The sequence below is a fragment of the Epinephelus fuscoguttatus genome, linkage group LG13 (genome assembly GCF_011397635.1).
Source record: "Epinephelus fuscoguttatus linkage group LG13, E.fuscoguttatus.final_Chr_v1".
Lineage (NCBI taxonomy): Eukaryota > Metazoa > Chordata > Actinopteri > Perciformes > Serranidae > Epinephelus > Epinephelus fuscoguttatus.
Genome location: NC_064764.1, coordinates 14,472,486 through 14,498,064, shown reverse-complemented (window position 1 = coordinate 14,498,064; position 25,579 = coordinate 14,472,486). Strand labels below are relative to the sequence as shown.

The following is a 25,579-nucleotide window of genomic DNA, read 5'->3' as shown; positions in this document are numbered from 1 at the left end:
TATGTGTCTGTGGGTGGGTAGGTAGGCAGGTCTGTGTGTGTGTGTTTTTTGCGTCTCTGTCTGTGTGCCTGTGTGTGATAAGAATGGCTAGGTTTGTGTGGGTGGGGATCTCCTGTGATGTCAACCATATGTGAGTGATTAGTACTTGTGGATGAGAAATTCAAACAGGGTTAAATCATCAAATTTGATTTCTTGAGGAAACGATGATTACCTAACACACAGAATATATAAAGTATCGTATTCAGAACCTCACTCATTCAATTAAAAAAAATAGTTGAGAGAAAAATAGATTTCAGTTTTTGCTATACAAGAGACTCCCTCAAGAAATGTAAACCCGACCAGCACCTGAAGCTGCATGCAAAAAAAGAAGAAGAACCCCCCCACCCCCCACGCCCCCGCCCAAAAAACCCCTAAACCAGCTCAGGTTATGTCGACGAAATCCTACCAGTTTATCATCTGTGTTTGCTTGCTTCTGGAGCTGGGCGTTAGAGTTCTGAAGAAAGTCAGCTCCAGCAATAGCATAGCCATTCATCTTGGTGCTTACACCTCAAAGCACCATGAATTATCCTCCCAGCTCCACTTATGTTCAAGGATTCAAAATATTTCATGGATCATTGGCATGAGATCAGAGTGTCAGTTTTATGAGTCCGAGAATCCCACTGCTGTTGAACACGGTTCAGTTATTGCAGGCATTGTTTAGCTAGCTGTAACTGATTCCATCTTGTCTCACTGGCATTTGCAGCCTCTCTGTACAACAAGAGTTGCTTTCATGAAACAGCCTTTGAATTGTGGGTTGTACCATAAAGCAGGAGCTGTGAAAGATTTATGCTGTGGTGGGGCGCCCTGGTCAGAGTCGAATTGGAGATGTAGATTCTGCATGTATGGATAGATTTAAGTCCCAGCTCGTGCTGTGCTGTTGCATCTCTAGCTTGTTGTCATTTCCAAGTCTGAAGTCAAAGTGCTTTCAGTCCTACTTTAACTTTAAGCCTGATTCCTAAGAGAGATTCTTGATAAGCATGGCCCAGTTCACAAATGTGTGCCAACAGAAGTAACCTGAAAATTATCACTTGCCATTAATCTTTTGGCTCTGTACTTAAAAGAACAAGGAGTTGTAACTTGACGATTGGCATCACAGTCAGTTAGAGTTGGGTAGCAAAATCAGCACTGATTCTCATATGACAAATCACAACACAAAATTCAGTGCGTCATTTTAGTGCCAGATTGTGTGCATAGCCGGTGTACGAACGAAAAGAGAAAGAGAGCGTATGTGAGTGTGACAGTGACAGTGAAGCTCTCACATCTGGGGCAGAGAACATGACGTTTAACCCACTTCCGAGGCTGAGACATAAAGGCATTGCGAGAGTCTTTTAATCTTTTATTTTGTCGTCGGTAAAGAATCTGTTTTTTTATTCTACTCTGTGTAAAGCATCTTTGAGGAGTCTAAAAGCGCTTTTTAATTGTGACATATTATTATTGTTACAATTATTATTATTACAAGTGCCAAAAACTGCAGTTCACCGAATGGCCACTTGAGGCTGACTCCAAAGGCCAGTCAATTTCCATAGACTCCCATGTTAAAATGCCCAACTTTACAGCAGAAATCAACACATATGGCTAATTTCAACAGTCAGAAGGGGGCACAGAGGGTGATTTATTTCATTACTCATCCAATTAAATGTTATTAAGATCTAAAGTTACACATATTTAAGGACTTAATTGACCGGCTGTCTGCGTGGGGTCACTACTGGTCGCTACAGTCTGTGAGTCAGATTCACTCCTAGCTCCTCCAATATCAAATATGCTGTGTGTTTAAAGCAACATAGGATTACAACATTTCTGACTTTGGCGACCCATATTATAAGTTTAAATGAAGGCACTGTAAGAGAGGTCTGAAAGATGGGACCATAATCATCCAATCAAACGATTTTAAAAACACAATTGAAAAGAATCTCTGCAGTGCTTTAACATTAACTTTGAGTATCCATTAGCTGAGAGCATAGCCACTAATCTGATTTTTTTTTTTTTTCTTTTTTGTTGAACACAAAATCGAATTACCCAAATATCGTCCAAAAAGCCAAGATGGCTATGGCTGAAATGCCAAACTGATGGCTGCAAAATGGCACGCCACAGACCAATGGGTGTTTTCACGATAGCCACGTCCATTGTTAATGCAGTCTGTGCGTTAAACATAGCAGTGCAGTGTGTGTTCAATTCAGGCTGTTAGTCAGTGAAAAAATGCTACCCCTCCTCAAGACCCAAGCCAAATTCCAGTGTCTTGCTTGCCACCAGCTGATGAAAGTGAAGGGAGTTAGGCTAGCAGTGAAGTCAGCCTCCCATTGACAAACTTGCATTTACTTGGATAGTGAAGGCATGGTCCATCCTACTCTGTCTTGGCTTACCCTGACATTCTTACCCCAACCCTAATTCCAATCGCCGAAACCTAACCAACCCAACATCTCAACTAATACTAGCCAATCAGAAGGAGAGTAGGGCTGGTAATGCCTTTGCCATCTTGCCTTCCACTGGAACTTGACCAGGCTCTCTCAGGATGGACTATCAGGGTGGACCAGCTATTCTCATGAATATGAGACATATTCATGAGAGACGTGATGACAATTTCAGCTGCTCCTTAACAGATGGTGTCTGGTTGCTAATCTCTCCTGAGTCAGGCAGACAATTACTGATCCCAACTCAAATTTATTTAGCTGTTAGCTAATTAGCAATGTAACTGTTATTTAGTGTTAAATTATTATAGTTGGGTTAGATTTTCATTTATTATGTGAATATGTTAATAGTTTGTGATATCTGTTCATACTAATATATTTAAGTATGCTTTAATCTGTTAAGAGGTAATACATTGTTCAACTTTACGTTGAAATTTGACTTTGGAATAAAAAGTTGATGTTTTTTACTGTTGTTGGTTTAGGCACCATTTAGGCACGGGTATTGTTTTAAAAGTATTGTCAGAAAAACCTAAACAATATCCAACCCTACAGCCAGTTGGTAGCTGACTAATTGCGTTATGGTCTGATTGTTTTTTATGTGATTTAAATTCTGTAATTAAAGAAATGTCTATATGCTCCACAAGGTTGACTCTTGTGAGTAAACCTAATTAGCTGAGATGTTATAGACCTTTCAGTTTATGTTGTCATGTATGAGACTGTGCTTCTTATGTTCAACTCACAGGTTGTAATTGTAATGAAAGCAATAGTGTGGGAGCGTTATCTAATTATAGATACATTTCAATGTTGCTATTTGTCAAAAACATATTTCCTTTTTATCCTTTTCATGTAATGCATTACATCTGCATCAGCGCTATGGGAGAAATCTGGTGCAAATGACGCACAGCTCCTCTGGCTTGTTTTAGAGAAATGATGCAATCATACAGTGGCAGGCTGTGTTTTTGGTACAAGAATCTGTGGACTGTTCTCTGCACAGAATGCTTCTAATTTAAAGATAATGTGGCTTAGCAATGCAGAAAGTCTTGGTTAAGCTGTTACTAATACATAATCAATTATTAAAACCCTTGTATGAGATAACAGATGCATCCAGAGGATGATATAACTTTCCAGCTCTATAGCATCTTAATAACTTGTTAAATCAGTACTGACATTCTCATTAAGTGAAATGAAAAATTAAAGATCATTTTAAAGTTGCACTTCCAATCAAAATCCAATCACTTATGTAATACAGTTTCAATGTCTGCATTCTTCTAGCATTGTATCAAAATATAGTTGTATTGATGTGCCAGTTTTGCACGTTTCCCACACTGGAGACGCTTGATTTTCTGTGATATTCTATTTCTGTCTTTCATGCTCCGACTCTGCAGTGTGGCGGATTAACTGGTTAAGAAAGGAAACCTTCCTTTATGTGTCTTATTCACTTTGTACAAGTCTCTACAGCAAATACAATAGGTTCTATTTTTGTAACATAAAGTGCAGACTGAGGAAAAATGACTGGCCTTTCTTGGACCAGAATTGGTGTACCCTTTCCTAAATCCTAATCTTTATCAGGTTGAGTGAAGTGGCTTTTTATTTTCCCTGACAGGGATATACTGGTTGCAGCTGCCTCCACACAAGCAAAACATAAAAGCAGACGCTACAGGGAACAGTATCAAGAGTACATATTTTAACCACACTATTATACTGCGTCGTTGAAGGAGCACTGTTTTTATATTTTATGTGTAAAATGATTAATACAGGCTTTAGCTGCTATGAGTCTGTTGCCACTAATGCCATTTCATCTTTGATCTGGTCCTCTGTGAACACTTTCCTTACATATCGAGTAAAAGTAGCCCTTAAAGAAAGAGCTCTTACAGTAAGAAATGTGACCTTCTTGTTGTAAAATGTCAGCACTCTTTTCATCATGTGATGTGTAGATTAATGCATTTTTAAAAATACCATGACCTCAGAGGTGAAGTGATTACATCTGATTTTTTTAAAAATATGTTTTGAGTGAAACCATGGTTTTATTCACTAAACAGGATTGTTTGAATTGATATTAATAATGGACTTGCATGCAAAAAAAAAAAAAAAAAAAAATCACTTTTCGCTGCAGACTTAATAATAGTGAGACAGGAACTTAAGTTTATCCATATAAAATGTTCAAATATGATGTTTGGTGGTTTCTCACAGTGCCACATATTAAAGATGTCAGTTATTCTCTCAGGCCCTCACAGCCCACATGGAGTGCTGATACAGACTTTTTTGTATTGTGTAATTGTCTCAGCTAGGTGCCAAGTTAATATTTTTATTCAACATTCAACAAGCCAAATCTAAAGCCACCATTTCTTTGAGTCCAACCACTTTACAATGGAATTACAGAAATACCATATCCCTTACCGAGTTTCAAACACAAAAGAAAAGTCTGACAGCTGCCTGTCAAACCCTCGTACTTCGCACATTGTCACTGTTACAAGATTGAACTGGCCTGGAATACAGAGAGCTGAAACCATTTCCGAGCCTCTTCCAAAATGCAGTTTTCTATATGTTCTTTTTTTTTTTGCTATCAATCTTCCTGTAAAGCTGAGACATGACATTTGGATATTCTGTTCATATTCTGAGTTGCATAGGTGTGTTCTACTGGAACATCTCTTTGTGTCAGCGCAGGAACACCATTATTACACTTGCACGACCTAAGTTGCGAGAATCTTCAGCTTCAATATGGCAAAGTAACTTGTGCTTGTCACCAGTTGTCACTTGTTCTCGCATTCTTAACACATAAGCCCTACAGTCTTTGGAAGGGCTTTGTTTCTTTCCTTTCTTGACTTTTACCACCAAATAATTACGCTCTTGGTTAGCAATTTTTTTTCTAGTGGAACAGTTCCTGTTTGTATAATTTAAGTCTCGTCTACCTTCTATTTCCTTGAGCCTTATTTGAGCCGGAAAATGATTATTTACTTGCAGCTGTTGTCTGTTGCAAAATAGCCTCCTGAATTTTTGGTAATGTCCCAAATGTCATCCTGAACAAGATGCTCTTTTAAAGAGGAGCAGGGCAAATATTTTATTGTGGATCTACCTCATGCAATATAACGCCAGTCCAGTAAGGGCTTTTTCTCATAAAAGCAACCTAATTTGGGTTAGGTTAGAAAAATAGGACATTCAAAATAGGGATGCACCAATTTTGAAATTCTAGGCTGTTTTTCGTTTTTGTTTTTTTTAAAGATATTTTTTGGGGCATTTTTGCCTTTAATTGACAGGACAGCTAAGCGTGAAGGCCGGAGAGAGAGAGAGGGAGAGAGAGAGAGAGAGGGAATGACATGCAGCAAAGGGTCACAGGCTGGAGTCGAACACAGGCTGCTGCGGTGCCTGCTCTGTCCACTAAGTCACTGATGCATTGCAATAGCAATTTGGCCAATAGCCGATTCTGTTGTTTTTACATTGTTGTTTTTATTTCCCCATTTGTGCCAGGGAAACGAAACCTATATAAAAAAACTGTTTTAAATAGGGATGTCCCGATCCGATCCCAAAGATCAGGATCAAGGTCGTTCAAAGTATAAAGGATCGCATCCTTTGTTTAACATCAGCTGTCACGCAGGTGTTTACTCGTGAAGCTTCCATGCAGAGTTGTGTTTCTTCCCTGTCTCCAACTCTCTGCTTTTTTTCTCCACTCAGCTGTGGGTGTGCAGGGGATGAGCCCCACCTGTGGCGAAACACTACATGCCATAACCGACAGCGAAGTAGACAGTATTAGACTGTTTATGTATGTTTTTTTAACCAAGATAATGAGCATTTGTTTAATTTCAGCATAGTGTGAAAGTTATGGCGCATGGTGTTTATCTGGAGATAGACAACGGGGCCGACAACAACCGCACTCCCCACGCCACTGCAAAGTGCAACAAAAGCTCCAGGAGCAAAAAGCACACAAGAGTTTGTAGCCTAATACGTGCAAAAGATGTACAAATGAAAATGAACACTGAATGTGTAGGTAACTCTCATACAACAAACACTGGAGAATAGGCTCTCTTAAAGGGACAGGACAAAAGACATTCCCTCCAGACAAGGACAAAGCAGGGACAAATATTAAAGGAAAGGTTTGAAATTTGATTCTAATAACTTTAATGCACTTGTAGTGTACACTGTGCAGCTGTATATTCTAGGACAGTAGAAGTATTGGATCAGGACTTGATATCTGCAGATACTCAATATTAAATTACTCAGATCAGGATTGAGGGCAAAAAACTTGATCGGGACATCCCTAGTTTTAAAGGAATTAGGAAAAAAAAAACAGAAAAATAGTGAGTTTAGTGCTTCTTTTTGTCCCAAAGGTGTCCTGCAAAAGATCTCTGTTTATCCCAAACACATATATTTTCGATTGTCCTTAGGTCAAGGGGATGCCTGCTGCTACTAGTCATCTCATCACACAACAGTGAGATCAGAGAGCCCATTTGCCAGTCACTGTACTCTAGCTACCATCATTAATTTAAGTTTGCAGCCATTAGTCTTGAACCCTGCTTTTTAGCCTGCACAAAATTGATGTTACACAACAGAATAAACATCCGTCACTGCCACTGGTGAATGTCATTTTATTTTCAGATGGTAGTCAACAAGGTGAATGTTACTGATGTTCAGCTGATGAATCGATGCATCATTAATTCAAAATGTTTCCATCAAAATAAGAGGTTTATTATGTTAATTTAAAAAGAAAAAAATATTACGATTTATACAAAAGTATAATCAGTTAGAAATGACAAGTCTGAATCCTGATGTTATCAGCACATCACTACCATCTTTGTCAGTTATTAGAGCCACAAAATGTGGGACAATGCCTACATTCTTAAGGATATTACAAGCACAATACTACTGCAGAGTACAGCAGGGGTCCACCAGCATTTCTGCACCATGGACCATTTCTGTGTCGACTCTGTTGTTGTGCATCAGACAATAAGGGATCTTTGTTTTTTGTGTGTGGGACAAGAAGTGATTAGGGAAGATGTAGCATGAACAGACAGAGCCACAGTTAAAGTCATTACCGCACAAATAGTCTACAAAGTTATATAATGATTATTCAGCTTATTTCCCCCTCTTTTCTTCTCCTTGCAGAATCATTTTTATTTCCTCATGGCCTGAAGCAAATAGCAACCACTGCGATATAATATACAGAATACATTTCAGTACTCAGTAGTATAGTCTGGCATCTAGCTACCATCAAGCTAAAGTAAATGCTATTTAAAACACCTCTACATTGGCTTTAGCCCACGGTAGCAGTTCTTAAAACAGTCATTAAAATGGGTTAACAAAAGGGAGAAAAGGAAGAGAAAAGATGGGACAAGGCCACACATAAAATCATGGACACAAACTCTACAAATCACAAAAATAAAGCTCTGAGATCAGGAAGAAAGCTAAAAAAAAAAAAAAACACAAGCGAGTTTGAAGATGGTTACGAAACATGTGCACTGTTTTTGCCTGGCTGAGACATTGTAGGAGGCTATTTTAAAGTCATGAAGCAACAACAACAAAAGCATGATTACAATCACGAGCCACTCATTCTTGCAAATGAGATTCAGCCGTAGTGTGTGCTAAAATGCGCGTGTGGCACGCCGTAGCCGATCATCTACCAGCAAGACATGACTGATGTTCCCATCATTCAGGAGCGCCACCCTCTCCTGTCACCATTAAGTTGCTATCAATCACACACTAATCTTCGCAGATGATTGTGTATTCTTTTAAAGCCTGCAGACAATTCCTATCAAATGCTCACACGCGCAGCAAAGAGCCTAATTGCAGCTGCCAAAACATTGTCTGTGTACTCGATAGTAGAGTAGGCACTTATTCCCTTTCATGCTACACCCTACATAAACATCCGTGGAGTGAGTGACAAATTGCATTCTATCATCTCTATTTCCTGCTCATCAGCCTGGTGTAGCGCCAACACTCGTGAGTGACATCGGTTATCTTATTGGCGAGCTAACAGCGCTGCCTTATTTGCAGTGCACATGGCTGCCTGTCAGATCTGGGTCAGACATTGTTTGTAAATAATACATTTTTTCTTTGCCGGAGTACCTGACAGGTAGATCTTTACTATGGAGCCACGACTCATTCAGCAAAGCTAGTCTCTGAGTTTTTCTTATGTTTCACCTGCTGTCTATTGGTTCATGCATACAAAGAGGATAAATTGGCCCTGAGGCAGCACTTTATGCAACAATTAAAATTGAGAAACAAATGAGAGGAAATGTAACAGCTGTCTTGAGACTAGTGCCTGTATCCACACTGGCAAAGTGAACTGGATCAATATAAGGTTAAGGTTTAATCCCTGGAACACCCATCAATCAATACAGGAAGTCACCCGTTTGAGTGCCTTTCCTCTACATGGAACCATAATTCCCAGTAACAGATGCTGGGCCAGCCTCTTCTCGTCTTCTCTGCTCTCCTTTCCATCCACGGCTGCACTCTGATAATCCAGACGGCTACAGACTCAGCATCCGGTCTCTCAGGCAGCCTTCCTCTATTGTCCTGAGCTCTTATCTCTCCGCACAATACTGGTGCCTCCTTAAAGCACAAAGCGTCAACTTGTTTCCCCTCGCCCCTCAAAATGTGAACTTTGAGCTCTGACGCAGTGGAGCTTAGACTCTACTCATTTTATGGAAGCGACTTCAAAAGTTACTCTTTCTCTTGTATCTTTGTGTGTGTGTGTGTGTGTGTGTGTGTGTGTGTGTGTGTGTGTGTGTGTGTGCCTGTTAGCACATGTGTTTGTGTTGTTTCATCGATTGGAATTTGTGTTTGATGGCAGGAAAAAATCAGGGGTTTTTGTTAGTGCCCATGGCTAGGTTCTGTAAATGTTTGTTTTATTTTGATCTGTCAAATAAATAAAGTGTTGTGAGTGTTTGTGCATAGCAGACCTCTGATAAAGTATCTTTTCAGTTGGGTGAAAAATGACTGTGCCTCCCTGATGCTTCGCACCTTCTCTCCTCTTATCCACCACACAGCTTTGGATTGATAATGTCACTCACACACACACACACACACATGTTGTCTTCCAGCACATTAATAAACAATAGTTCATCGCATAGCAATTGGCTCGTTGTTTCAAATATGTAGATAGCACAGTATGAGATAGAAACATAGCTGTGCGTGTCTGGGTTATTAGTGCTGCTGGCAGTGTTGATGGGTTTGGAAAGGTCAGTGAACAAAGTGAACATAATGTTCTGACATTTAGAACTGAGAGAGTGCAAAAGATAATAATAATGTTTTTGATGACTCAAACACAAAAAAATAGTGCCGTTATGCATGAACCAAAGTCATGTTGTAGAATCTGCAAATTAATGTTTGAATATTAAGTTCTAACCGATGTTTTCAAGTCGCAGTTTGTTTTATTTGTCTTGACTTCCTGTGCCCCGTCTTGTTCTGGTTGACCTGTTGTGTCCTTGTTTACAGACACTCTGTTTTCAAATCGGTGCAATTTTTCAACTCAGTGTCTGCGTCTAAAAATATGCAATTCTGCTTTAAAGACTAAAATTTACACGTTTATTATGCAAAGCCTTCTTTGAAGTGGCAAAGGGGAATTAAGTCATTCAGTAGTTTTCATTTGTTATTGTCAGACTGAAGCACATTGAGCAGTGAATAGGTCAGTGTATTCTAGTCTGAGCTGTTCAGAGAAAATAAAACTGGTGGAGGCCTGTTGTTAATTGTAATATTCTGTAGATTTTTTTTTTGCAAAGAAAACAAGTTTTCAGCTCTCTTTCACACCTTGCAACCTCTTCTTTCACCGACATGCTGGAACATTTTGATTTTTTTTTTTGACAGAAACTCAGAGTAATATGTTTTTGGTGAAGACTTCACAACGTCACCACTTATCACAAGAACCAGGATTTTAATTTCACCCATGGTTCCCTTCTCCTCAACATTTCCCCCCTCCTGTATAATTGACTTTTTGCAGGTTTCAGCCATCTCTGGACATCTTCTGCAGGCTAGGCAGGTATAAACCCCTCCTTTACCCCGCCCACACACATGCACGCACACACACACACACACACACACACACACACACACACACACACACACACAGATAAATACACACAGCTCTCAGTACATTAACAGTTATTTTCCAGAGAGACACTCGTGGCTTCAGGGTCCAGGTGTCTCTGCAACTGCTGACCCATGTTATCAGCTCGCCTCAGCAGCCAGGCCTCCTCAAAATTAATCCTGACGCCGTCACGCCACCCCCCTCCCTCACACTGATGGCTCCCTCTTTGGCGTACAATCCCCTGTGGATCCTTTAGCAGCCGGGACTCAGACACGCTCACCTGCATACCCCAGTCCCACGAGACACTCCTATCAATTGAAAAGGGGAGACACAGTGACCGGGATTACAGCCAGTGCTGCGTTAATTATAAGCTTTTTTAATGAATGGGAGGTAGGGGCTGGGAGGCCAGGTGGAACAGCCACACAAGACAAATCCGATTATCCAGGAAACGGTTTGTTTCTCTTTCAAGCCCTCCATCTCCCTCATTCCGTCTTTTGTGGAATAATTTCCCATCTCCGCTTCAGAAAGCAGAGACATTTGTTTTTGGTGTCTGTTTCTGCTCTCAATCCCGTTTTTAAACTCTATTTTGCACATGTCGTCGTAGCCTCTCAAGGGTGTGTAGTTACTTTCACTAAAGATAAACCTGAAAAATAACCAATTAAAAGTCTGCGTAGGGATGATGAGATGTTTTTTCACCTAAAGCGACTTCACCCATTTCCACTATTTTTTTTTTAACCCTCAGAGACTTGTCTTAGTCTTATCGAGCATGTTCATGCCAATAAATAGAAAAAGACTTATCATTTTGCAGCTTTTGTTCTGCTATTGTTCTGCGCTAATTTGACATTCTCTGAGATCCCTTTTCATGTCTGATGAAATATTCATGGTGTGAAAAAAAATATTCAGTGAGAACTATCTGGCTAACAACACAATGCTCTGTGACTTTGTTTTAGGCATCACATCAATTAGCACCATTTTAATCTAAAGACTATTGATTTGCTTTGAACAGGGAAATGTGTGAGCGGGGAGATGGCGCATGAATATCTAGCAATGATATTAAACACTTTGTAAAATATGTGTGCCTTTGATGCATGAGGTTATTCTACGTGAAACATCAGGGCCTGTTAACATTAAAGTACATCAGTTTATCCTTTCAAATGCTCGTCTGTCTCTGACTTTATCTGGATTGTTTTGATATACATATGAAGCTGCAACTGCTCACACTGAGCACAGATTCTGGATCAAACCACTGGTTTTGAGCAACATAGTGGAAGAGCTTGAATGTTACCACAGCTGGTGGCTTCAGCTTTGCCTGCTTTCATTTTTTTGTTTCATCAGATGTTAATCACTTGCCAAGAAATACCGTAATTGAAATGATTTAGGAATTTGCAGATTGTGAGTCAAATTAAAAATACACTTAAGTGTACTGAAGGAAAGATTTCCTCTCGGTAATAGTATTTGACGTAACTAATTTGATTAAGAGATTCACTGCAGCTCGTCCATATTTAAACATCCTGGTGCCACATTTTTTGCCTTTTTTCAAATTTACCCTGTCTGATCACATTTGCTTTGTAATTAATCACCGTAATTCGACAATCTTCTAAAGAGGCATGTGCTTCCAGACCAACTTATTCAAGAAATCAATTTCCAATCCAACCCGAGGCTATTTTTTTTATACAAGTGTTCAGAAACTAAGAAAAAAGAAAACATCACAATATAGAGATTAAAACCAAACTAAAAGCAATTCCCCAATTTTGTGAGAAAAAGATACACAGGAGCAGATATCAGTTAACTGATCTTTGTGTGGTGTGGCTGGGTGGCGCGTCTGAGTTAAAATTCTCTCCTGCTGTTATCAATGCTGTGACCCTGTCAGCTTGCTTAACTACAGCACCTAAGCGCAAGGAGGCAGCCAGAAAGAGCCATAGTATGTTCCGTGCCACAACGATAAACATGCAGCTGATTGAGTTCACAACCCTGGCTTCAGCAGCAGCAGCTGCCTGGACTGCCAGACTGTTTGAGGTGTTGGCAGTGCAGAGATACCTCTCTCTTTCAAATCCAGCCACATACAACATCTTTACAGTCTGGGAAAATGTCTGGAAGGGTTGCAAAATAAATGGTGTGTTTTAGTGATTTTCAAAGCACCATAGTTGAGTTTGTCTGTTGAGGTGGAAAGTGTTTTATGATGTATGGTAAGGTTTGAGTCTATTAATACTCCTGAGCCTATTCATGGAAAAACTGAATTGTTTTTGACACATTTGGATATGAATGAGAGTTCATATTCTGATCTAAGCTCCACATTTTTTTAAGTAAACAATGAATTGTAAAAGAAGGCAAATAGAAATAATTTGGCAGATGGTAATGTTCAGAGGATCATCAAGATCAACATCCGCCCACATGAGCAGAATATTTTCACAATAATATGTTACAATATTACACTGTATGTAACTGTCCTATGCTGATATCAGCAAGATACTTTGGTCTTTGATCTTCCAAAACAATGCAGGTGGCAGCTCTGGAGGTAATCTCAGTGTTTATACAGGTTGTTTTTAGTGATTGTACAGGTTGTCATATTAGCATCTATTCAACATAAAAATCTGAGCTGGGCAATGCTAAGATTTTTTCTGTTTGTTTTGTGCCAACTTGCAGATTCCTCCAACTTTTAAACTTGCACAGTTTTAAAAATAAAAAGGAAATGTCTCACACCTACAATACATGTGCAGTGAGATGGTGAAACACTGGCAGGCTAGACACACCACAAAAGCACAATACATGGCTAAATGCACTCTCTGGGATGGATATTAAAGAAAACCAATGCCTGTGATGTAGAGGAAAAGCTTTGGAGTCATGTCAAGAGGGCTTTTGGCTGTGGGACTGGAGGATAGTGCCAAGCTGGGTGAAGTAACCACCTCCTGAAGGAGGGTCTGAAGCATGAGGCAGGTTGAGGTTGGAGGCTAGTGTTGTCACAACAGAGGTTGGCGGACACCTCTGTCTTTGGGCTGAACTCTGGAGTGGAGTGGAGCAAAGAAATCTGTAGAGGACAGGTCTGTAGAGAACATACTGCCCCAGTGTTAATTGGATATTGTAGGATAAGTTAATGTAACAAAGGTGATGTCAATAATCTGATGATGTCATCAAGCCGAGACGGGTGCTGCTAAACTCAGCTCGGATCGACCAACAAAACGAATGATTTTAACGTGATCTACCATCTATGTTTGCCTCTGCTGTGTAACTAAAGGTGTCTGAACACTCTGTCAACTCAACCTGACTGCTGTCCTGCGAAACAGGATACCAGTGCAGCAGCTTTGTGACCTTCGGACGCTGCCACCAAACAATTCAAGCATGCAACGGGACAAAGACTTGCTGGGAAAAGCGGAACAACTTCAAACGATGCCCGGAGATGTTATCAAAGACACAGTAAGCAAACAGATAGACACGTTATTTCAGGACTGTGATTTCATCTGCAAAATCAGTAAGATATTGGTTGATTCCCTGATTGAACCCATAAAAAGGGCTATCACTGACTCCATTACGGAATCAGTAAAGGACTCCTTGAAGTATGAATTACAAAACACAGTCGACAAACTCGATGAACTTCAAAAAAAATATGATGACGTGGAGGACATTTTAGACGAGCAAGAACAGTATTCAAGACGAAACTGTCTCGTCATTTTCGGTGTTCCAGAAAATGATCGGGAAAACACAAATGAAGTCATAATGGGAATAATTAAAAACAATCTCAATATAGAGGTGCAATCTGGAGAAATCGACAGGAGCCATCGCCTTGGACCTAAATCCCACAAAAAGAACAAACCAAGGGGAATCATCGTAAAGTTTGCCCAATATAACATCAGAGATAAGGTCTACAAAGCGAAAAAACGGCTCAAGGGATCAACACCAAAGATGCACATTCTGGAGAGTTTAACAGCCAAGCGGGTGAAACTTCTGGACGACCTACGTAAAAAACTAAAGGACAAGCTTACAGCCAGCTGGACTCAGGATGGTCTTCACCTGCTCACGAACTCAAACCAGCGATGTGTTATAAATAAACTGTCTGATGCCAAGAAACTGCGCTCTCACTAAAGCACAGACCTACTCCGCTGTTTACAGACTGAAGGAGGGAAGCACCAAATCCATCTTCATGAAAATTACCTGTTATGCAGTAAGCTTTTCACTTTTCTACAATCTTGAGATCATGAGACCTTACTTCTCACATGCTACGTGTTGGTTGATCCTGCACTGAACGAACTTTGTATTCGTTTTATTTTTTTTCTCTTTTCTGTTTGATTTATTTCGTTTTTTTTATTCATTTCTTTTTTCTTCGTTAACCCCCCCCTTTTTTTTCTTCATAGTTTCTCTTAACATTTTAGTTTAGACTTAGCTAGACCCAGATTAAGATGAAGGAATTCCTAGACACAAGACTTTATAATGTGGTTTTATATGACTTTCACATCAGATATCAGGCTTTTCCTTATCATGTGCAATAAATGGGACTTGTTGATCTAATCAGTGAGGGAAACTGTGATGTGCCCGAACAGCATTGCTTCGAAAAGTTAAATTGTAAACGCTATACACCTGATAAATTAAAATCTATAAAATGCAAAAATGACCACTCATACTCTCTGATGCACTTAAACACTAGAAGCCTGAATAAGCATTATGATGATTTTCTATCCCTTTTAGCCAGCCTAGACCACAGGTTTGATGTAATTGGATGTAGTGAAACTTGGATTACTGATAAATCATATCTGAACATCCTCAACCTGAACGGATATGTATTGTACAATAGAAATAGATCTGGTAGACCAGGGGGAGGTGTATGTTTATATATAAATTCACTACATTCTGTGAGTGTCTGTGATGATCTAAATATTGATGATGGGTACTCAGATTCTCTATTTGTTGAGATTAATATAAATAATGGAAAGAATATAATTGTAGGCGTAATTTACCGACCACCAGACTCTGATTTGAATAGTTTCAAGCTTAAACTCGATGAATTATTAAACTGTATAAATAGAACAAATAAAAACTGTTTTATTCTTGGGGATTTTAATATTGATCTAGCCAAGGAGAACAGTGCTAAAAATGATTTCATGAATACACTGTACTCCTCATCTTTTTTCCCCACTATAAATACATATACAAGAGAAACAGAATCCAGTAAATCGATCATCGATAATATCCTCACAAATACTCAAAATGCTTGTTTTGACTCAGGCGTAATTTTGTCAGACATTACTGATCACTTTCCTGTCGTACTCTTCACTGATCTTACAAAAAAGATGAATGAGTCACTGTTAAAAAAAGTGAAAGTACTGAGTGAAAGTAACTTAATGAAATTATCCGAAAATCTCAGAGTTAAATCATGGAATTCTGTTTATGGCTGCAAAACTCCTGATGCAGCATATAATGCTCTCATTGATGAAATAACTGACTCTGTAAACGCCACCATACCTGTAAAGATCAGAAAATGTGATGGGAATCGGAAAGTATGGCTTACAAAGGGCATTTTGAAGTCAATTAAAAAGAAAAACATACTTTACAAACGTTACATTAAAAATCCAACTGTTGGTAATAAAGACAAATATACTAAATATAGAAATAAGCTGATACATGTCATACGAATAAGTAAGCGAAGACATTACACCGAGCTTATCAAGGCTGCTCATGGTGATCAGAAGCAAAGCTGGAAGGTGCTAAATGAGGTTCTCAGTCGGGGACAAAAAACTACTGTACTTCCTGACACCAAAATCAAGCAAAATGCCAGATCAAATTCAAAAGGTGATGATCTTGCAAATAGCTTTAATAATCATTTTAACTCTATAGGAAAAACTCTCTCTGAAACTATTAGTCCACCAGAGGGAGCAAATTATCAACAATATCTTCAAGGTAATTATATAAATTCTTTCTGTCTTGCACCAACTGATAAAACAGAAGTAACTAATATTATTATGAGTATGAAAGACTCAAATACTGCAGGCGTGGATGGTATATGTAGTAAAATCATTAAAGCCATTGTGAATGAAATTGTTGATCCACTCGTCTACTCCATCAATCTCTCTTTGCTTTATGGGATGGTACCTAAAATGATAAAGATAGCAAAAATTATCCCAGTATTCAAATCCGGGATAAAAATAACATGCAAAACTATCGACCAATATCTATATTACCCACCTTTTCTAAAGTATTTGAGAAAATTGTTTATTATAGACTTAGTAATTATTTAGATGGATTGAATATAATTATTCCATCACAATATGGCTTCAGAAAGAAACACACAACCTGTATGGCAATTATAGATCTCACTGAAAAAATTAACGACGCCATTGATAGAGGTGAGTGTGGGATTGGAGTTTTTCTCGATCTATCTAAGGCGTTTGATACAATTGATTTCTCAATCCTCCTTGGTAAATTGCAACATTATGGTGTCAGGGGCACAGCGCTAAATTGGTTCAAAAGTTATATATATGATAGGGAGGAATATGTTCATGTAAATAATAATGAATCACAGTGTAGCATTATTAAATATGGGGTCCCTCAAGGATCTATATTAGGTCCACTTCTTTTTATTTTGTATGTAAATGATATTGGAAATTCTTCTCCTATTTTACACAAAGTCCTTTTGCTGATGACACAAATTTATTCCTGTCACACAAAAACTTGAAACATCTCCAGAATCTTATGAATCAAGAATTAATAAAGTTGGACACCTGGTTCAAGTGTAATAAATTATCTTTAAATATAAATAAAACAAATTTCATTGTATTCCGCTCAAATAGAAACCGAAATGATGTTGAACATGTGTGTATAGAAATAAATGGTAGAGCTATCGAGAGGGTAGACTCCACTAAATTTTTGGGAGTATACATAGATGAAATTACAAAAAACATATAAATGAGCTGACTAAGAAATTATCCAAATATGTGGGCTTATTTTGTAAAGTCCGACATTTTCTTCCTCTTGAAGCTCTTTTAACTCTGTATCGGTCTCTATTTGAGCCTCACTTGAACTATTGCAATGTTATATGGTGTAATTCATATCCCAGTTATCTTGAGAAACTAAAGACCTTACAAAAGAAGGTAATTAGAGTAATATCATGGACCAAGCTAAATGCCCCCTCTGATCCTCTTTTTTACAGTTACAAACTTTTGAAACTCACTGAATGTAATACTTTCCATAATGCCTGTGTGATGTATGATGTAGCATTTAGACTCAACGACAGACTCTGCCATCTCATCCCAATTTTTACTCCACTCATGAATACAACACGAGAGGAAAACAGCTTATAAAGGGAAAGAGACGGAAACTACAATGCACAAGTCTTAGTGTGACCGTTAAAGGACCACAGACTTGGAATGAGGTTGAGAGCATGATTAAAGAGTCTGCATCACTGTCTATTTTTAAAAAAAGATTAAAAAAAAATTGCTGCTAAATTATGTCTAAATCAAGCTCAGCTTGCTGGTTTTTGTCTCATGTACCTGTGCCTGATGTGTTGATATTTGTGTCGTTGTTTGTGTCGAACATTAGACTTTTTGTGCTGATGAAATCACCTTAGAGTTAGGGTTAGGTTAGATGATAGGTTAGAAATAGGAATTGTTGTTGTCATGATACACTATATTGTTGTTTTTGTGTTTTTGGGCCCCCGTTTATAAGCTACAGAAGCTTCTGGGGATACCCTTTTTTACAAGATCATGTCTACTGTATATTGTAAATTGTATTTGTATTTTAAAATGATTTGTAAAATAAACTGAACCCTTACCCTTAAAAAAAGGCACACATAGCTAACAGTAATATATTTTAATACAGTACCCCAGCAGTGCTATATCTTCTTGAGGGTATGCTCAGTGTTTGTCAGAACTGTTAAGAGAGGTGTTGATTCGATTGACGGCCCCTTTGAGAGAAGGGAAATTCATGCAAAGTTGTTCTATCCTGATGGGGCTGGTCTCTTTCAGGATGACAATTTCCCCATCCATAGAAGAAATGTTTGAGTGTGAAAATCTAGCTATGTGCTATGGCCTTCATAGTCAACAGATCTCAGTCTAATCAAACACCTATGGGAGTTTTACTATTTGAATTTTGAGCTAAGTTCTCAGTCCCAAAAAAATGGACTTGTTTATTTTCATGCGCTCATCCTTTTTTTTCTTTAATGAAATCTTGTGATCATCATTCACTCACATATATTTCTCAAGACTGGTCAGATGCTTCAACCTAGTATGTTGTTTGAAATTTGTTTGTGATGTGGCTGACATTTGGACTTGTTTTTTCAGAGCCGCTGGGTACAATTAGCATAGGGATGTGAGTTTTTTCCATTGATATCTGTGCTGACTTGTAGGGCTGCCCCTGACTAAGAATTTTCCTGGTCATTTCCTGGTCATCCAGTAGTTATGTTCAAAGTCAGAGAAAGAATAGTCTAAGAAACATTGTTCAAACTGAAATACAACAGTGTGCATATCCTTAATATAGGCCTGTATTTTATCTACAAGTGCACATCACACACAGAGTGAGCCGCCTGTTGATGACGCTGTCAGCAAAGCCGTACTGATTGTGCTAAGTGGCTAATGGGCATGTAGCTACTAAGGATGCACCGAATATTCGGTAAAAGGGATTTATCTTTTTATAAACGACAAAAGGCACATCTGCCTCATTTTTGCTGTGAGACTGTGATACTACTCAGAACCGTGATACTTTCACTGGTATCAAACCGTGGGTCCCAATTTTGGTACCGTGACAACACTAATCTGGAGGGGGTTCATCTGTAAAAACGAATGAAAAACTAAACAACGGCATTCGGTATTCGGTACTCGGTATTCGGCCAGGCGTTTAATTTTATTCGGCCTCAGCCACAAATTTTCATTTCGATGCATCCCTAGTAGCTACTTACATGTTTCAGATGATATGTCATGTTTGTAGTCGACGCATGATAGGCAAATGCTATATCACCATGGGTTCGTCCTTTACCTTCTCAAAATGATCCCACACTTTGGATTTCCTGACCGACGTGCTATTAACTAGTCTATGTAATAACCGCAGGTACCAGCCCTGTAAATCAGGGGCTGTAAAGATGCCACATCTTTAACCACCTGGAAAATGTGAGGTCGGGCATTGGACGCCACTCTTGTGCCTATTTTGTGCCAGCTTTCAAGAGCTTGGCGGCAGGTTGTGTCTGAGGTTGCTATGCAACCTAAACAAGCATGATATCAGAGCCTATTTACCTGAAGTCCTGAGTGCAGAACTGATCTTCTTCCAGGCGCTCTTTATAAGTATATAGGCCTATCATCTGTGGGACAGATCTGGGTAGCCCTGCACTGAAATGACCAACTTTTCAGTATGAACATTTACTGAAGAGGGCAAAGATATTTGTTGGCTGTGACTGGTTTGTAACGTAATTCTTCCTGTGTCTGTCCTTTCAAATAAATTCCCACATGATCCAGTCATATAGCTTTTGATTTATTCTGACAAGGCTCAGCTCCTGAAAGCACCTCACGTTTGTTTTATCTTTATTTTTTTTCTGCTAAGAAGCGACCAATGAAATCTTGCTACTAATGACCTTTCTGGTCAACTAACATTTGGTCGACAATTAGGAGGCAGCCCTACGGATTTGTTCATTAAACACCGTCAAATATTAATATGAACTGGCTTCAGCAGTGTTGGTAGTTGCCGTGTTTTCTGAACTACCATTAGCACTAGCCATGCTGGTATCGTGTCGGATTTCTGGGAGCTGTAAAATATGCATCGGTAACTATAGAGTAAGCTAACAACGCTCTCATTAGTGAGTTGCAAACTGATGCACTCAGTTCAAATATGAGCATGTCTATTAAGTGTGCTCTGTTCGCACATTCATGCACAAGTCTGCCTGAATGTCTGTACTAAATTTCATGGCAATCCATTCAATAATCATTGAGATATTTCAGTCAAGACCAACTGGTGGACAGACCAGCGACAGGCCAACAGTTTTATGGCTTGTGCGGTTAAAAATTGCATTGATTTTTATAGTAGTCACACTGTTTCACCGTGTTCAGATATTTTATTGCTACAAAAACCTGAATAGCCTCTATTCAAACTATTTATTCTGTTTTTTTAATGATGTCTATGTTTTTTCACACCAACAATTACCGCAATGCCAACTATAACTAGACACAGAAATCCACTAAAGCTGAGAAAACAGTAAGAGGTAGAGCAGACACTGACTATAATAGAAGTCTAAAGTTTAGATTGAATAAAGACTAAATGAATTGCTTGTTCCTACTTGAAGCTGCATGTTCGCAATTGATTTTGCTCCATCCACCAGGAGCACCTTTCCTCCATCTGATTTGTTGGCTTTTATTTAGTTAGTAGCCAGCCAGGGGAGGAGAAGTACGGCTACAGAGACAAGCTCATTTGAGCCACAATGGAATGGCAAGGCAAAGCACTTAAAAGCCTTGGGAAATAAGGTCTGGGTCACCGGGATCCGGGGTATTCAGGAGCGTGGCCAGGAAGGTCAATAAGGGAGAGAAGCTTATAGGTGGGGCCAGTGGGGAAGGGGTTGGAGACAAGGGCAGGAGGTGTTAATAGAATCAGAGTTTCCTCTGGATGCGCTCTCAGAACGGGCTTGGCTGGAAGGTTGACATGTAATCATCGAATGTCATAGGAGAGCAAAAACCCAAGCTGCTACCCTTGGACTGCACACTCGATATTACTGTCATAATGTGACACAGGCAGTGACAAATCATGACCGTAAGCCTTGCAGTTTAATGTAACATTCACAAACAACAACCCTGTGCTAATACCATACATAAGTGACGGCGCCTTGCCCCCCATAGCAGCAGGAAGCCCAAATATGGGAAACGTAATAATCATTTTTTTGTATGCACAGAAACTTTCTCTGAGACCCTCTGCTAGGATGAATAGAATGAATAAACAGAATGAATGTGAAAACAGATCATGCCTTTGGACCATTATTTGTTAATGTGTATAACATGAGAGAATGCTGCCTTCAGGTCATGCATCTTTATGAAGCCTCTCCGCATCTACACATTGTCAGTCATTCCTTTTTGCTGTCTGCATCTCTTGCACACCTCTGATGATGATGCAAGATAGCTATCCACAATGCATCATGTGAAAGGAATACAATCTTGAGAATGTCATTGCGTGCAGTGTCACATTTTACTCTCAGGCTGTGGTATCAGATGTTTGTATCAGCGTTTTTTCTTCTCTCTTTTGTCTTCCTCTTCCTCAGACCCTGTAGCCCAGGCTGACTCTTGTGCCAACCCTGGTGGGAACATCAGTGGGTGGGTACTTGACAGAGCCAGCGCCAGGGAGTTAATACCACTCAGTGCTGCTGGAGGTGTGACACAGTCCCAGCCCTCTGCACATTGATTCACACAGGATTAATCCACTGCATGATGCTTCAGGCGGAAGGCCTGGCACAGCTGATTTACCGTCCCTGTCAGACTTAACGTCTTTGGAGGCCTCCTTTGCCCTGCTGCTGTCTTCTGTGGAAGGACTAGTAAAGAGCATCTGCCACTGCACCAACCAGATCACCCAAAGGGATGACTGGCAGTCATCTGACTCAGGTACTTACTAATCATGCTGTGTCATGTACTGTGTATTTATATGTGCTTGGAGTTGGGGAGCTGACTTTGAGGAGACCTGATCATTTCAGGGTGCAGATACATTGCTTTATCATATTTGTCCCAGTAATTTTGTCAAGGTAAACGATGAAAAAAAAAAATTGTTTGTTGTCAACATTTTTGTCATGACTTAAAAGGTGTCAAACTAAACAAACAAAGACAATGGACAAATGAGCTAAGTATCCCACTGGGTAAGTGGATGGATGGATGGTACATTTAAAGGGACTGTTTAAACAGCAACAGATAAAAGCAGGTTAATGTGCAATGTCTGTTTTAGATTGTTCAGGGTGGGTATTGCAGAGGGAATGAAGGATTTCTTGTAGATGTTTATCTGGTCCAGTGGGACTTTGCACCGTCTGCCTGATGGCAGTAAGAGAAAGGAGTGATGGAGGGGATGAGGAGGGTCCTATGTGATCACGTTGGCTTTCCTGATCACCATACAGTTCAGTACTTGACAATTTTAATGCAAAGTGTTATGCAACACCCTGCATGTATGTGTAGAATCACATGCTGTAGCCTCGGGGTCCTGATTAGTAACAGTGTTCTCTGCCACCCATGATATCTCTTGTTAAGAAGCTGATTTAGCTGCTTGACCTGCACTACCATTAATTAGAAGCATCTTGCAATCAGTAGCATATTGTTTCTGTTAGTAATGTTATCAGATGTTATCAGTGTTTGGGTCAAACAGATTTATGGACTAAATTCATCTGCTTTCAGCTGACAAGAAGAAGCAATAAAACAGCTGGGGAATTAATTCAAAAACATTCAGGCAGCACGCTGAAACCTATTAATAGGTAAGCTAATGAAACGTTATCAGCTGCTGTGGGTATATTGTGAACAATACTCTCAAGTGGCTAACTTTTGTGCTGCTATCAGAAGGAATGAGTATGTTTCAGGATTAATGTTGATGGTCAACAAAAGAGACATCACTCTTATCCAACATTTTAGCTTCTCCTCTCAACCTAAACCCAGACAATGAATAATATTTTAGTAAACAAGTGAGTGAATCCACGTCTGACAGGTAGCTGCGGTAATTCTAGGTGATAATTCTAGCTCAAAACAGACATATTTTGGAAATTATTTCTGGGTTTACAGAAGAGAGTAAGTCTGCTTTATTATGAGCAAAGTGACATGTACACGGTGTGTGTGAACGAATACACAGGCCCTTACCACAAAACTGGGTGATAGATGAGAATGACACCTGTAACTGTGGCAGTTGTAAGCAACAAATATAGCAACAGCTGTAGCCTCAAAATACTCAGAATAAATATAATTTTCACTTGCACAAAACGAAATTGAAATGTCAAGTCTTTTGATGACTAAAGCCAAATACATTCGAACCCTGTCCTCAGACAAGAACATTGATTTGGGGCAAATCAACAAATCCCTGGATGACATGTAATGACAGTTTGTGTTTCCTCATGTCTGATGTTACGCTTCATGCTTTTACATTTGCATCACAACTATAGTATGGTTACAGCTGGGGAGGGTTTGTTATTATGGTAAATACATGAAAATCAAGCCACAGTATGGGTAGGGGTACATTGCATAAATGGCGAACCTGCTACACACCCATCCACTGCCCCAACCTCCACACCCCTACAGTTCACCTCGCCAAGGGCCCATTACTTCCTGCTTTGGCACTGATTGTTGGCATTGGATGTAAATAGGGAGGTGCAGATTCAACTAGTATGGATGTAATTCCCAGGATACTGGACTGATCAGTCCATTTTAGCTTGCTTTCAACTCCTTTTCAACCAGCAGTGCCCATTTTATTGTACAGTCATGATCAAAAGTCCAAAGAGGCAAAACCTTTTTGGAGGTTGGCAAATACACAGTATGTCTCAGGGCTGTCATCATCTGTTCAGCCAAGACAATTTGGAAGTCGTCTTTGTTAGAGTTCTGAATAGAATAACTGAAACCATGTCGGAAAAATTGAGGAATAAAATGGAGATGGACAGCAGTACTCTCAAATATCAGTCCATACAGTGACAGATGAATGCATGTGCACCCACAAGCCTGTGATCAAAGGAATACAAGAAACCGTGCTGCACATTGCCGTTCTGATTGTTTCAATGCTGTCATGGTCATTCCTGCCAGTGGAAACATCTGCAAAAATGAGCGTCTTTGGGCGAGAAAGGATTTCTGTCTTTACATTGCCAAACCCAATCAAAAACAATTACATGCACCAAAACGTGAAGAAAATATTTGCAGCTGCGTTAACCTGAATACACTGGATGCAGCACACAAAGAAGAGCACAGGGACACGGGCTGAGAATGTGAAGAGAGAATGAGCTAGTTGGCCATATAATTATTTGAAAATCCAGGGAAGAGGTTGGCAACTCTGGAAAACGTACTGGGATCAAATGCCTTTGTTTCCACTCCAGGCAGAACTGGCTGCTTGGCTTATTTAAAGAGAGGCTGGAGAATCGCATGGTGATTGTTCAGAGCCTTGGCATATCAAATTAGCTTTTGCCATTCATTTGGAAAGATCTAATCAAACATTAATTATTGTGACCACCTGTGAAAGAGGAGGCTGTGAAGTGTTGCTCATCTGTTCCCTTATGGTAGCTGCAGGGTCCTTACTCTCTGAATCGAGTGAGTGAGACCCAAGCAAGGAACACGGGAGACACAGAAGCAGATTGCATTCCATCAGATCGCGCAGTATCTAATAGGATGCACAGCAGCATCTGAGCCACGCTGCTGTTTGCCAGGTTTTCTGTGACCACTGAGAGCCTGGCATGATTTCTTTGACCCAGATATTTAGCAGCTTAAGAGCTTTTCTTTTTTAAGATTTTCAGGATAGCCTGCATTCCCCTGCTATAGACTGGATGAGCTGTATGAACGCAGTTGCCACTTACAGTTTAAACCGACAGGCTTTAAGACAAGCAGCTGGTCCTTTTATTTTGCAAACCATATCAAACACTATGGTAATCTTACATGTCAGTCTTTGAAAAACAATACTAGGATGCCTTGGGGTCATGCTTTTTTTCATTGCTTGTTTTTTTTGTTCAAGAGCATGTTTTCCAATCAGTTGTGACATGTTCTGTCAGTCTATGGAGAGCGATGCCTGCCCCATGAATAGTTAAATTAGACTGGCTGGAGGGAGGATGTAATCTGGGTGCAGTCAGGTATTTCTTCCAGAGCAGTGCAGCCTGAGAAGTTGGCTAGTAATCAGCAACCAGAGGTGTCTAATTGGCATATGGCTGTGTAAGTGCCAGACTACTCTGCTCATTCATCCAAACATAATAAATTCTCTGGCTACCAAAAAAATGTAAAACAAAGGCATTTTTTAATAAAACAAAACAAAAAAATGCTATTTAAAGTGGATGAGTTCTTTATATCAGAGAGAGCAATTAACCCTTTAACTTTTCTGTGAGCTGACAGAATTCAAGCGATGTGCCACATACAGCATATGCCTGTATTGTATGTGTGAAACCGAAGCTTCAGATCTGCAGATTGCTATTGAGGACAGATACAAAAGAAAAGAGGTGAATGTTGAAATGCCAAAC

The 25,579-nt window shown here is 39.6% G+C and overlaps 1 protein-coding gene across 2 annotated transcripts in view; it reads left to right on the top strand.

Moving 5' to 3' along the window:
* Positions 1 to 25,579, top strand: part of thsd7ba (thrombospondin, type I, domain containing 7Ba) — a 261,412-nt gene that overhangs the window by 57,506 nt on the left and 178,327 nt on the right. For both annotated transcript variants that reach the window (XM_049594673.1, XM_049594672.1), the window contains one exon: positions 21,674 to 22,010. The gene's annotated coding sequence lies outside the window, so the exon portion shown is untranslated. The remainder of the gene's footprint in view (positions 1 to 21,673; positions 22,011 to 25,579) is intronic.